Source organism: Xenopus laevis, chromosome 7L (genome assembly GCF_017654675.1).
Source record: "Xenopus laevis strain J_2021 chromosome 7L, Xenopus_laevis_v10.1, whole genome shotgun sequence".
Taxonomy (NCBI): domain Eukaryota; kingdom Metazoa; phylum Chordata; class Amphibia; order Anura; family Pipidae; genus Xenopus; species Xenopus laevis.
The window spans coordinates 89,790,128-89,804,311 of NC_054383.1; positions in this window are offsets into that span (position 1 = coordinate 89,790,128).

Sequence of the window (14,184 nt, forward strand, 5' to 3'; positions counted from 1 at the left end):
GTTACTTCTTATTTATTAATGCCAGAATTGTGCTCTGTGATCAAAGCAGAGTACTGGCTGTCTTTGAACTGCATTTTATTGCTGTGTTCTTTAGTTCTGAAAATAAATGAATAAAATGTCCCTTAAAGGCTGCCTAAACAAAACACTAGCTGAGGAGATCAGCAATAAAAACCTGAAGTGAGGAATATGAGAGTGAATGTTGGAGTAGGAGGGGATGTAGGACATGTTAATATATTGGAGATGACTAGGGACCCCACAAAAGATACAAAGTCTCCTCCTTCCCCTACACTGATGTAAATCAACATTTAGCGCCATTTATCTGAGACAATTGGGAATGTTAGCTAAATGTTCAGGAGGGTTAACAAAGGTGTTACTGGCCCTTTAAACAAAGTTACCAGCTATACTAATACCTGTGGACCACTGGCAATCATTAGAAAATACTTTTATGTACTAAACAATCTGTTTAAAAAGATCAGGTAAAACTATTTATTCCATTTACTGTATATGTAAACTGGAGCTCATTTGGAGGGGTTGAACTTGATGAACTCTGGTCATGTAACATCAATCTCTATAGGTCAAAAATCATTCGATCTACGATTAAATCCTTCGAATCGAACGATTCGAAAGATTTGAATCCATCAATCGAACGAAATTCCTTCTATCAAAAAAAGCTTAGAAAGCCTATGGAGACCTTCCCCAATATGCTAACATTGAGGTTCAGTAGGTTTTAAAGAGACAGTACTTCGACTATCGAATGGTCGAATAGTCGAACGATTTTTAGTTCGAATCGTAGTCGTAGTCGAAGGTCGAAGTAGCCAATTCAATCGAGCTAAGTAAATGGGCCCCAATGTGTTACTTTTTGAATTCTTTTGCAGAGTGCCTTACCTCTTAAAGGGCATGTCAACCCAAGAATAAAACCGTGTCCAATAAAAGAAAACATAATTCTAACCAACTTTCTAATGTACATTGGTTAAAAAATGACAGTTTTTAGTTATTTGTAAAATCAATTGCTTTTCAAAGCAGCATTTGCTTAAATCCTGGTTGTTACTTTTTAAACAATGTTCCAAAAGTCTTAGTTCCCCAGCAAACACATGTCTATCAATCCGCTGGTTTAGCTTACATTGTATCAACAGTCTGAGCCATCAGGGCAGATACTAGAAAGGGACACATTACATATACAATAACTTAACCATAGGAAAATTGTAATGAATGTATAATGTACCTTAGTTTTAGTTTTAGTGCTGATGCTTATAGCTTGAAGAATAGTGTTACTTCATAATACACTGGGTGCAAAACTAATGCATGTAAAGGCATGACACCCTAAGGAAACTCTGGACATAACACCTCCTAAAGGCAAGTGAACTAGGCTATAGATATAGGTATAGAATGCATGTGTAGGTGCAAGAGATCTTGTGAATAGCACTTCAGCATACACAATACTGCATGAGATGTTTCTATTTTCACTTGCGCATTCTTTATCATAAATAAGTGGTTTCAAATAGTGATGGGTGAATCTATTCGCAAGGTGCAAATTTGAGACAAATTTGCGTGTTTCACAAATTTCCCGCGAAAATTCAGCAGTGTTGGAAAAATTTCCACCCGGTCGACAGTTCAGATGCCGACGGAAATTTTGACACCGTGGATGATTAATGGACGCCCATTGATTTGAAGTCGTCGCCAGCGTCAAAATTCTTCTTTTCAACTGTTTCGGTGAAGTGAAACGGGACAAATTCGCCCATCACTAGTTTCAAATTGTGATGTGACATAGATAAAAGCCATGTGTCATTAATAAAGGCTTTTTAATCAGTGTCTTGGATGGCACTGTGTCCTCTACTATTCTACCATATATCTAAGTTTCCACTTTCAATATATACACACTTAGGGGTTTATTTATTAAACCTCAAAATTTTCTGGTCAGGCTTTTTGGGGCAAAATTCAAATTTTAGTTGAAATTTTTTTTTTTAATTTCACCGCAAGGGGTAAAGAGCATCAAAACTCTGGCACTTCTAAAATGGGTGGTTTAAGTTAACTTTTTGTATGTTATAGAATGTTCTAAGCAGTTTTTCAACTGATCTTCATTATTTCAACTGGTCTTCAATTATTTGCCTTCTCCTTCTGACTCTTTCCAACTTTCAAATGGGGTCGCTGACCCCATCTAAAAAAAAACAAATGCTCTGTAAAGCTACAACTGTATTATTACTGATATTTTTGATTATTCATTTTTCTTTTCAAGACCTCTCCTATCCATATTCCATTCTCGCATTAAAATAAATGCATGATTGCTAAGGTAATTTGAACCATAGCAACCAGTTTTCAGAAATTGCAAACTGGAGAGCCGCTGAATAAAAAGCTAAATTGTCTCAGAATATCACTCTCTATATCATACTAAAAGTTAATTCAAAGGTGAGCAAACCCTTTAAATGAGTACAGGTATGGAACCTGTTACACAGAATGCTCCGGACCTAGGGGTTTCAAGATAAGGGAGTTTTCCATAATTTGGATCATAACACCTTGTACTACTAAAAAATAATTTAAACACTAAGAGGTTACTTATCAATGGTTGAGTGTTAGAGTTTTTTTTTTTTTTTTACCTCGATTGAACTCAAAACTCAAATAGCATCTTACTAAAGAAAAAACTTGAATGTGAAAAACCCGACTCTGTGAGTTTGAGTCCCGCAACCTGAATTAATTGAGTTTTTTGAGAAAAAAACCCTCAAATCATTCAAGTTTTCAGGCAAAGCCTCCAAAAAAAAAAAAACCTCGAACATCAAGCAGGCTGTTAACCTTTTCAAATGGTTCAAGTGACCTCTGCCACTGACCTCGGCATTTTTTAAGTGGTGGATATTCACATTCAAGCTATTTCAAGGGTCCGGGTATAAATCTCGAATATTCACATTTTTATTGAATAAACAACTACCTTAATAGATCTGCCCCCAAATAAACCCAATAAGATTATTTTGCCTCCAAAATGGATTCAGTATATCATAGTTAAGAACAAGTACAAGGAAGAACAGATATTTGATTAAAACAGAGTTTATGGGTAATGGTTTTCCAGTAATTTGGAGCTTTCTGGATAATAGGTATCTAGATAATGGTTCCCATACCTGTACTAAGGGTCTTGATTTTGCACCCCTTTAATGCTCTATGACTTGTATATGGGGTTATTGTAAATCTGTTGGCATAGTTAAGGTTTAAGGCATTGCATATGTAAAAATTACATTTAAGGAATAAGTGAATCTACAATACTCTCTCTGATCTGGAAAAGGTACAGCCGAGCTTGTTTTGCAATCATTTTTTCTTATAATTTTTTATAGGAATCAGGCTGTTCTTTAACAGAAAACAATTCTGGTGGCCTTATCTTTAATAGTATCCTATAATTAATTTTCTGTAAATTGAATCTGGTGGGTCACATGTAATTTACATGTAAATGAATATATTGAGAAGCAAACCCAATATACAGATTTCTACATAAAACAGCAAAAAATATTTTTTTTTTTCAAAAAGGAAATGTTTCATGGTATATAGTGTGACCAATTGGCAGTGAAGGAACCAGACAGCGTGTCTTTCAACAGAAAGTGAAGGACCAATTCATATAAAACACCTCAAATATGTCTTCTCTGTCACAACACATATTCTCCATGTCAATAATATATGATACATCATTACTAATAAATATGATTAGAATGCATTAAAAACCAACCTATGGAGACAGATTTGCTCATTTCAAACTTCAAGGTTTTATAAAATTTGATTTTAAAATAGTGATTACGTTTTTTTAAGATTAAGGGTAGAACTACGCAGTGCACTTTCGTGCATTCAGGTGCGATGAGAGGAAATGCAGGCGTTGCGTCGGATGCGGCGAATCTAATGTAAGTAATAGAAATGTCGCACGTAGAAGCTGATTGCATCCAACGCTGCATGTTTTGCCTTCATCCGACAGTCATGTCGTGTCAGATGCAATCAGCTTCTACGTGCGACATTTCTATTACTTACATTAGATTTGGCACATCCAACGCAATACCTGCGTTTTTTAAGTAAGTGATTTTTTTGTGATTATTGTTCTAAAGGAGTATTTATGAATAAACTGGAATGATAAAAATTTAATTTCAACATGTTAATTAATGTGAAAAAAGCTTGGTTCTATTAATTTTTACTAGTCTGTTTAAATAGTGAAAAAACACCTCTCAACATCTCATTTATCAATTTTGGGAAAATTTGCTCCTGGGCAGTAACCAATAGCAACCAATCAATATTTAAGCTTGTTTCAGCTATCTGCAGGTAGAACAACGAGAACAGATATTGGATTGGTTGCCCAGTGATGATAAATGACTCTCAGTGGGTTATTTACTAAACCTCAAATTTATCTGGTCAGGCTTTTTAGGACAAAATCTAGAATTTTTTGTGAAAAAAAATAGAATTTGTTTGAGATTTATTATACCAGTTCTGCCAAAAGCCTGAATCCGCCATCTCAGACCTGTTGAGGTCCTGTATAAGTCAATGGCAGAGGCACCAATCTCAATTTGAAATTATCATGGTCTTGCACTTGGTTTAGACTGAAAATCCAACTTTTCGGGGGTTTTGGGCAAAAACTCAGTTCAGGAAAAAATGTTATCGAGTTTTTCTGCAATACGGTTAATTTGGGTTATTTTATTAATAAATAAGATCAAATTGAGCATCATAGTTTGGTTTTGTTTTTCTTATAAATACATTTCTTGTAAATAGAAAGTTTCTCTTGTACTTTATGGAGAAATCTATATCTCAATTAATCATATTATTCTTTTATCTCTGTAAATTCTTTAATGGCAAATATGCAATCAATGGAATTTGCAAGAAGACAGGTGATAAAAGAAATCACACAGTTGATTAGAAATAGAATCTGTAACTGCATTCAAAAATATAAAAACAAACTTCATTGAGATAATTTATATATAAGGATGACTGTCTTGTTATTTACAGTAATTCCTCAAGGAGTTTTTGGTGAATATGTAAAACTGCATGGCAACAAAGTGCCTTGAACATTTAGACAAGCCGAAAAGGCTACAATTGTTTATTCCCTTGCATTACTTTAATATTTGCTTTATTGTTTGTTAAATGGATTAACATTTAATGAAAATGTGTTAGAGATTGTAATGTCATCCCATGTGATTTAGAAGTTGCACAGTGTAATGGCAATCTGCTATTTTGTGTACATTTTACAAGATTTCTATTACAACTAATACATGTAGTGCAAAAAGGACTGTCTGATACTTACATTTAAGAACAAGTAGGGGCCTTAAGGCAATTAGATAGAACAAAAAGAATCATAACCTCTCAAACACCATTACTGCTGTGCTGTGCTGTGAGTTTAAATTACTCCACTAAATGAAAGAGATGAAAAAAGAGCAGGGAATAAATTGATACCCGTTCCATTTAGGATTCATTATTAGGAAAGAATAAAAAGTAATTTGAATCAGTTTCAGAAGAGACAGACCTTTTTAGATTGATGCTAGTATGCACTTTGAGAAATTGAGAAAGTTATATTAAAGTAAATTCAAATAGAGAAGACGGGAACATGAAAAAGACTGGGGTGTCGAACTGTGAAATTGCTTGAATTTGTCTGTCTTGTATTGGCTCTGCTTGACATTGTCTAGGGAGACCAGTTACTGGTGGGAAGATGAACATGAGGTCAAAATGCAAGACATAATTAATGAAACAGAGAACAGAAAACAAATGGTGTGCTCAGTAATATTCTTGTATTGAGGTTTCAGAGGTCTGTGTTTACAGCATGCTTGCTGGACTTCAGTAAACTTGAGAAGATACTGAAAGACACACAAGAAATAGAAATGATAGGGAAGACATTCTGTTAACAAGTAGAAGCTAAAAATTTGAATTTTACAAAACTTAAATATACCAGAATTAATTATAATAGTAAAGCTAAAAAAAAACAAAAAACTTAGGTCACATTAAAATACAGTGGGCAACCTTTTGAGTATCAATGCCATAACTTCACTGCAATGTGTTTTTGTTATTGTAGCATTTTAACGCCTTCAGCATGTATAACCAGTAATTAAATACCTGCCCAAAAATCTGTCATCTCAGATCTGCCGAGGTTGTATTTAATTCAATGAGAGAAGTCCCGAAGATATCCTGACCTACGATTTTGTGGTTTTCAGGCAAAAATCAGAGTTTCGGGTGGAAAGTTTTTCCCTGCACTGGGAAAAATTAGCCGTCAGAGTTTATTTCAGAAAATAATCAGATAAATTCTGATTTTGATAAGAAACCCCCTTAGACTGTAAGCTCCACGGGGACCTCCTTCCTACTTGTGTCTCTTACCACATAGCACTTAACCTCTATATCCTTATATATATACTGTGTATATTTAGGGGGTTATTTACTAAACTCTAACTTTTTTATTTAAAAAAAAACACAACCAAACTCCCATGCCTGGTTTTACAGAATGCTCGGTACCTGGGGTTTTCCGGATAACAGATCTTTCCGTAATTTGGGTCTTCAAGCCTTATGTCGACTAGAAATTCATTTAAATATTAAATAAACCCAATAAGGATTAATTATATCTTAGTTGGGATCAAGTACAAGGTACTGTTTTATTATTACAGAGAAAAAGAAAATCATTTTTAAAAATTTGGATTATTTGGATAAAATGGAGTCTATGGGAGATAACCATTCCATAATTCGGAGCTTTCTCTATATCTGGTTTCGGGATAAGGGATCCTATACCTGTATATTATCTATTAATTTAAAAACTTTAATTAATTGGATCGTAAAATCCTGATAAAATAGATTGTCTAATTTTATCAGATTTTTTCCCCCAATCATTAGATTTTTTCATTTTTTTGCCATGAAAAGTTTTGGCTTTTTTGGCTAAACACAGCACAAACCCCAACAAATTGAAATTGGTGCCTCTCCGATTGACTTATAGAGGACCTTGACAGGTCTGAGATGGCGGATTTTTGGATTCTGTATTTTTGTAGCATCGTGGTATAATAAAACCATAAAACTCTAGTTTTTTTTCCACAAAAATTAGTTAGTTGTTAGTTTTTGCCCAAAAAAACTTGACCAGATAAATTTAAAGTTTAGGAAACAGCCCCATATTGTATTTATGTGACTTGTCCTCCCTGTGTGTACTTTTTTTTTTTATTATTGCACTTTTATGTACTGTACAGTGCTAAGGATTGTTAACAGTGTTTTACAAATAAAGTTATACATACATACATACAGTACATACAGTTGTAACAAGACGGCTGAAGGTATTGACAAAGTTATTCTAAAAATGATGATATTGTCTAGGATTGACCTGAATGGTTATATTGTAAACACAGTAAGTTTTGGTCTGAGTTGCCAAGACCAAAACTATTCTCTCAACTGTATTTTCTACCCTTTTGCAGACTCACGACTTCAGTTCATAAAAAAGACTCATACCACCTCACCAACCTTTATTCCTCTGCCAAACCACTATTATTACAATTGCTTCTGCTACCATTCAGAATATATTTTGTTAATTTTTAAAACAAATGATCCTGATGTCCACAGCAGCTCTCAAAATGGCCTAACCCTTTATGTTTGAGCTTTTCTCAAAGTTTTCACCAAACCCCTCATTAGGCTGTTTTACTCCTTAACACCACACTCAGCAGTTCATCACATAAATACAATCAAGACTTAGGGAACACCAGCTACCCATTTTTGAGATCCTTTCTCCCAAATATTCTTTTAAAACACAATTCCTTGGAAACACTAACTCTCATCTAGTTTATCTCTCCTCCACATGCTACATGCTAAGTACAATATTCATTGCCATGTCTCTCACCTTCCTTGAATCCTGATCTTGCCCATCCACACACCTTCTGTCCTATAACCCCTTTTCCTTTAGAAACTCTAATGGGCAGTGCTCTCCTGTATCTGTTAGTATCTGTATGTAATATCTATATATGTTTCATGGATACACCCATGTATTGTACAGCACTATTAGCGCTTCAGAAATAATTAACAACTCTCTCTCTCTCTCTCTCTCTCTCTCTCTCTCTCTCTCTCTCTCTCTCTCTCTCTCTCTCTCTCTCTCTCTCTCTATATATATAGCAATATATTATATCAAGTATAGGTATGTATAATTACATTTAATATTTAGATATGGCATAGCTAGAAAGTTTCAAATACCTCATTTAATAGCAATCAGGGTGGCACAAGCAATAACAATATCAAATGTGAGTTTTAAAGTAGTCAGGGAGAGGTATAAGATGAAGTGGATGTAATTTTAGCAATCTGTAACAGATTCCTGAATCGAGCGGCTACTGAAAAATGTAATCCAGTAATTCAATATCAACTAGAGCAAAAGCAAAAGGCACCAAATTGCTTGAAAGTAAGGTGGCATCATTAAGCATAATGTACATATTGGGATATCAAACTCCTTCCTGAAGCTATCTATTCTCTATATTTTATGAAGTGAAGAAGCACAAGCTGAGATATCTATTCACACAGTAGCCTATGGAAATGTTTACATTTTTAAATAGTGATGGGAGAATTTATTCGCCAGGCACGAATTCGTGGCGAATTTGCGCGATTCGCCGCCAGCGAATAAATTCGCGAAACGCCCGCGAAAATTCGCGGCAAATATTCGCCGGCGCCGTTTCGTGAATTTTTCACCGTTTCGCAAATTTCACGAGAAATTCGCTAATTTTTTGGCAAAACGGCACAAATTCGCCCATCACTATTTTTAAATGATGCTCTGTGAATATAGTTAGGTTAAAATACACCAGCAGGAAGACACATTGTCTTTTTTCAAACATTAATCTAAACACCATTCACTACTAATTATTTTATTAAGTTAATATATTGCTTAGAAATCTATTCTGAAACCCTTTAATGCAATTTTTACATTGTGTAATAGCTATCACATTTATTAAAAATTATTTCCTTTGTCTTGTATCAAATAAAACAGTACCTTGTACTTTATCCCAACTAATCAGCCACCTCTTTGTGCAAAACACTATATTACTTGTGGGACCCACTCCAATATCCACAAGAATTATAATTAGCCTTGTTTTTTAAGGGTCACCATCAGGGGAAGGTGGGTACTTACAGACGTTTAGATTGATTATGCGCCTTTCTGTGGGTTTGTTCAATACTCCTATACCAGGTGCTGTCCAAGTTTGCTAAAGGTCCAACCTTCCCCTGATGGTGATCCTTAAAAAACAAGGCCAATTAAAATTCTGGTGGATGTTGGAGTGGGTCCCACAAGTAATATAGTGTTTTGCACAAAGAGGTGGCTGGTTACCAAAATATACTACACTATATTTCTACTATTTTCTCTATTTGTCTTCCCCTGGGCTTCCTTGTGAATCGCTGTTTTTCAGATTATTTGATTTTAAGTTTTTTCCCGGTTGGAGAATGGGATAGAAACGGCTACAGGGACAAACTGCTGGAAACCTTAAAAAACCTTTTTCCTTTTTTAACAGACGTCAATTTGCTAGTGAAAGAGAACATTCCTAGCGCAGTTTCCCGCCCTATCTCCAGGTGAATTTTTGCTCAGACGAACAATCGTTACTCAGCAAATTCACTTAAGTGCGAATTTTAAAGAACTTGACCTCTTTCGCCAGAGTTTCCTTTGCCACCTTAGACCAGGTGAACTGATAAGATGAAGTTTCTTCCTCCTCAATCTTATATCAGTGACATCATATCCTGTATGCTGGAAGTTCATAAAAGTTGTAAAAAAACACTGGCATTTTTTTCATTTTTTAAAGCGGTATTCCCTTCAAAAGTCCTAACTATAAAAGATTTTTGTGTTAAAATTTTTTTTTAACCAATTTGAGGGGCATGTCACATTTGTTTTAGGGTGATGTCTATGCGACCTATATGTACCCGCCCTAATTGACTAATTCGCTAGACAGAATTGAACGCTAGGGAAAGATGGCTAAGAAATGCTTGTGCTGACGAATTACTCGGTAGCATTCGGCTGCTGAGACATAACTTCGCCTTTTAGTGGTGACAAATTTACGCCTGGCGAAGAGACACAAAGTCGCTGGCGAAAATTCGCCCTTTAGTGAATTTGCCTATGACTGTGAGGTACATCACTGCAGCAGAGAAATTGTAAATACTTCTTTGTCAAGTCTTTTAATAATTGATATATAGACTAACCGCTAAAGTGGGGTTAGAATTTGGCTGCAGAGAACAAGACTGGTGTGGTCAGTCTGCCAGTGAACCGGCTGTTAATGAACAAGAACCGTGAGTTGTTGTTAACTTCTTATGCAAGTTGCAAGTTTCTTCTCCCTTGAAAACCTCTTTGTGACAGATTTGTTTCAAGTTGCCCCTGGATGATGCTGTCTTTTACCTTAAGAAGTTATTACCTAGTCTTCCCACAATACTTTTATATCAACTAAAAAAATTAGTGAATACAGCAGTTATCAGTAATAGTACGATTGTTTATAGTGTGGCATTTTTGGAAAAAATACATTATGCAAATACAATACAATGCATTTTAGAGTATTATTTTCTGCACTATAACCAATGCATTTTCTATGAAGCTATTTCAATTTCTAAGTGTTTTACCAGGAATAACGGTACAGTATGGTGCTTGTGTTCTGGGTGTCAACATTTCTATAGGGACATGTCCCAAAGATCATTAAACTCAAGAACAGTTCAATGAGAGTTTTATTATGTTCTTCCAGCTCTGAGTTGAAAGGCCTTTTGAGTCATGTTGGCTTTTCATTTGAGCAGAATATATTTACATACTGATGAACAGTACAGTATATTGAAAAGAACAGAATGATTGGTTTCTTTTGACGCATAGTTTAAAGCACCAAGTTACCAAGGTTACTGAAACATCTTTTCCTTATCATAAATAGAAATCTATGCTGGATATTGGTGCAGAGAAATCCATAGGAATGCTGCAATTTGTTCTGGACCAGTTAACTTGATTATCACTCTCGTTTGATACATCATATTGAAACAACACATATATATTATCTTTTCTATAGGGTACAATAGTAAAGAGGATCTTTGCTTATTTGGTAGAAACAGCTCCCAAACTTTTTCTATTTCTGGGTCCTGGTGCACGTACCCTGACTGGCCACCTTCCAATCCTCTCACAAGTATTGATTGAAGTACAGCACCACAAGTCTTTCTATAAATAAAAATGCCTTTATTGGAACACTGGCAGGACCTGGATAAGCAATGTTTCAGGCTACACAGAGCCTTTTTTCAAGCTTACCAGACACTTCAACAATACAGCTTTTTATAGAGAAACATATTGTTCCATCTACTGGCTTCTTGTTACAAATTTGTTACAATTTCCAACAGGTTTGCTACGAAGTAGATATCCCATTAACTCTTAAATGATTGAACCATCACAAGTTTGGCCAAGTTTTAAACATCTGTAAGACACAAATTTTAAAAAAAATTGAAAACAATTAAACCCGGAAAATAGTTTGGAGATCGTATTCCCTATTTAATCCCTGTGGTGTGAGGGTTTCTAGTCTTCTAATACACATGTTTTCTTTCTTAAGAAGCCCTTTGCTCCGGTCCCCCCTTCGTCGCATTTTAGGTGCATGATCAATAACCTGATATTTTAACTGCTGCACTCCGTAGCCCTTCTCTACAAAATGTGAAGCGACTGCCTGCTCCACTTTCTTAGTGCGTATGGCTGACTTATGTTCCCTGATGCGTTCCCTAACTGTGCGGCTTGTTTGCCCCACGTACATCAGTCCGCATGGGCATTTTATTACATAAATGGCAAACGTTGTTGCACAAGTGTAATATCCCCGGATTTTAATAGGGGTGCCCATGCGTGGATGGTAAATTGTATCACTTTTCTGGCAGTTCGAACAGCAATTACAGCTCAAACACGGGAAGATACCACATTTTACCGGACCCAGAAATCTCTGTTTAGGCTTTTCTTCTCCCAAATCTGACTTGGTTAGCATAGATCCAATTGTCCTATTCCTTTTATATGACATCATTGGTGGTGACTCAAACCAAGTTACACCAGGGATGGCATCCCTCAAAACGCCTCAATGTTTCCTTATAATATTGGCCACCTGGTGGCTTAAAGGAGAAGGAAAGGTTAAAACTAAGTAAGCCTTATCAGAAAGGTCCATCTAAATATACCAGTAAACCCCCAAAGTAATGTTGCTCTGAGTCCCCTGTCAAAAGAAACACTGCATTTCTTTCCTTCTATTGTGTACACATGGGCTTCTGTATCAGACTTCCTGCCTTCAGCTTAAACCTCATTGCCCTGGGCAAGAGCATGCTCAGTTTGCTCCTCTTCCCCCGCCCCCCTCCCTTCTCTACTGTAATCTGAGCCCAGAGCAGGGAGAGACTCAGGCAGGAAGTGATGTCACACCACATTAATACTGCAGCTCCTATTCTAAACAAACAGAGAGTTTCTAGAGCTTTTTACTCAGGTATGGTAAAATATTCTACAGAATAAATATAGCATTCTAGCTTGCACTATTGCAGCTAATCTATTGGCAATAAAATGCTTCCGTAGCTTTCCTTCTCCTTTAATACATTATATTTTGAAACAAAGGGGATACGATCAGTGTGTCCTTGCAGTCGGCCTTTCCTTACATTTTTTCTCTCTGAATACTCTATCTCCTCCCGTTGCTTTAGTAAAAGATTGCTGGTGTAACCTCTCTCCCTAAACTTTTCCTGCATTTCGTCCAATCTATCACCCAGCAGTTTTTCATCACTCACAATACATTTAACTCTGCTGAATTGAGATTTTGGTAATGATTTTTTGACCTGCAATGGGTGAAAGGAATCAAAATGCAGTAAAGTATTTCTATTAGTGGGTTTCACATACAAATCAGTTAACAGAACCTTACCACATTTTGAAACCCTAGTATCCAAAAAGGAGATATCTTCTTATCATGTGCCGTAAATTTGATACAAGCCAATGAGGAGTTAATATCATGTACAAACTCCCCGAGGGTCCAATGTGGCCTCCTCCACAAAGCGAACACATCGTCGATAAAACGGAACCATCTTGGACAATGTTGCAAAAACCACCTATTGGTGTAGACATACTGTTCCTCAAATCTATTCATAAAGATGTTCGCATAGGATGGGGCCACATTCGACCCCATAGCTGTACCCCGCAACTGTAGGTACCATTTATCCTGAAAGACAAAATGATACAATAGTAAAGAGGATCTGTCACCTTAATAAAACATTCCAAATGTTTTGCTATTATGTTAGTTGAGCAAAATAAACTTTACTTACACTGTATCATTTTTGAAAATTGTGTTTGCTTCATTCTTTTAGAAATCCACAATTAGAGCAGCCATTTTGGGGACCTAATGCCATATCCATGCAAAGGCTACAAAATTATAGACAGTTTGGTGAGTGGGGGCATGCCAGGAGGGCAGTGGCATCTAGAGACTACTCCCACAAACCCACTTTTTACAGAAAGGTCTACAGACATTCAATTAGGAACTCAGGTCCCAGACAGAGGGACAACCAAGATGAGAAGTTTCAAGATTTTCAAATTTGGACCTTCACTGATATATTTCTTCATAGGTACAGTGAACTCTAAATAGTTTGTATAAGGTAAATCATTCTACCCTGATGTTTTGTTTGGTTCTCTTTAATGTGTATTCTGTCTCCATCATTTAAGCCTTGTATTTTCCATCTACAGAGCTATGTTTATGCAACAAACCTAAAGATTATCTCAAATTCTTTTAGCAAGAGCCATCATACTTGTAATACCTTATAGACAATGCATGCAATAAAGAAGAATATAATATATAGAACATTTATTAGTGATTTGTAAGTTTCCACAATTTATATATGAACATCACAATATAAATAAAAGATTAAACTATACATTTAAGATCTAAGTTTAATTTGCAATATACCGAGAGGCTAAAAAATAATGACTTTTTATGGAGTCATTACATTACCTTGCTGATGATCATAAATGTCTTTGTATAAATTTCAGTTTTAAGAGACAGCTTAATCAATCAGATGCCACTGCAGAGCTTTAGTGATAGAGAATGCAATAAACTCTTATTTGAAATAAGTGTCTAATTATGTCTCATATAAATATAGTTCATTGGGGTCTGGTTTAGTAACAGTTTTCTAGAGCTAAAATTTAGTTTATGTGAATAGATTTACTTTGGATATTTGTTTTTTTTAGATTTTCAGTTGTAATGGGGATAACCATAACTATTAGACTCCCATCACAGAAAAGGG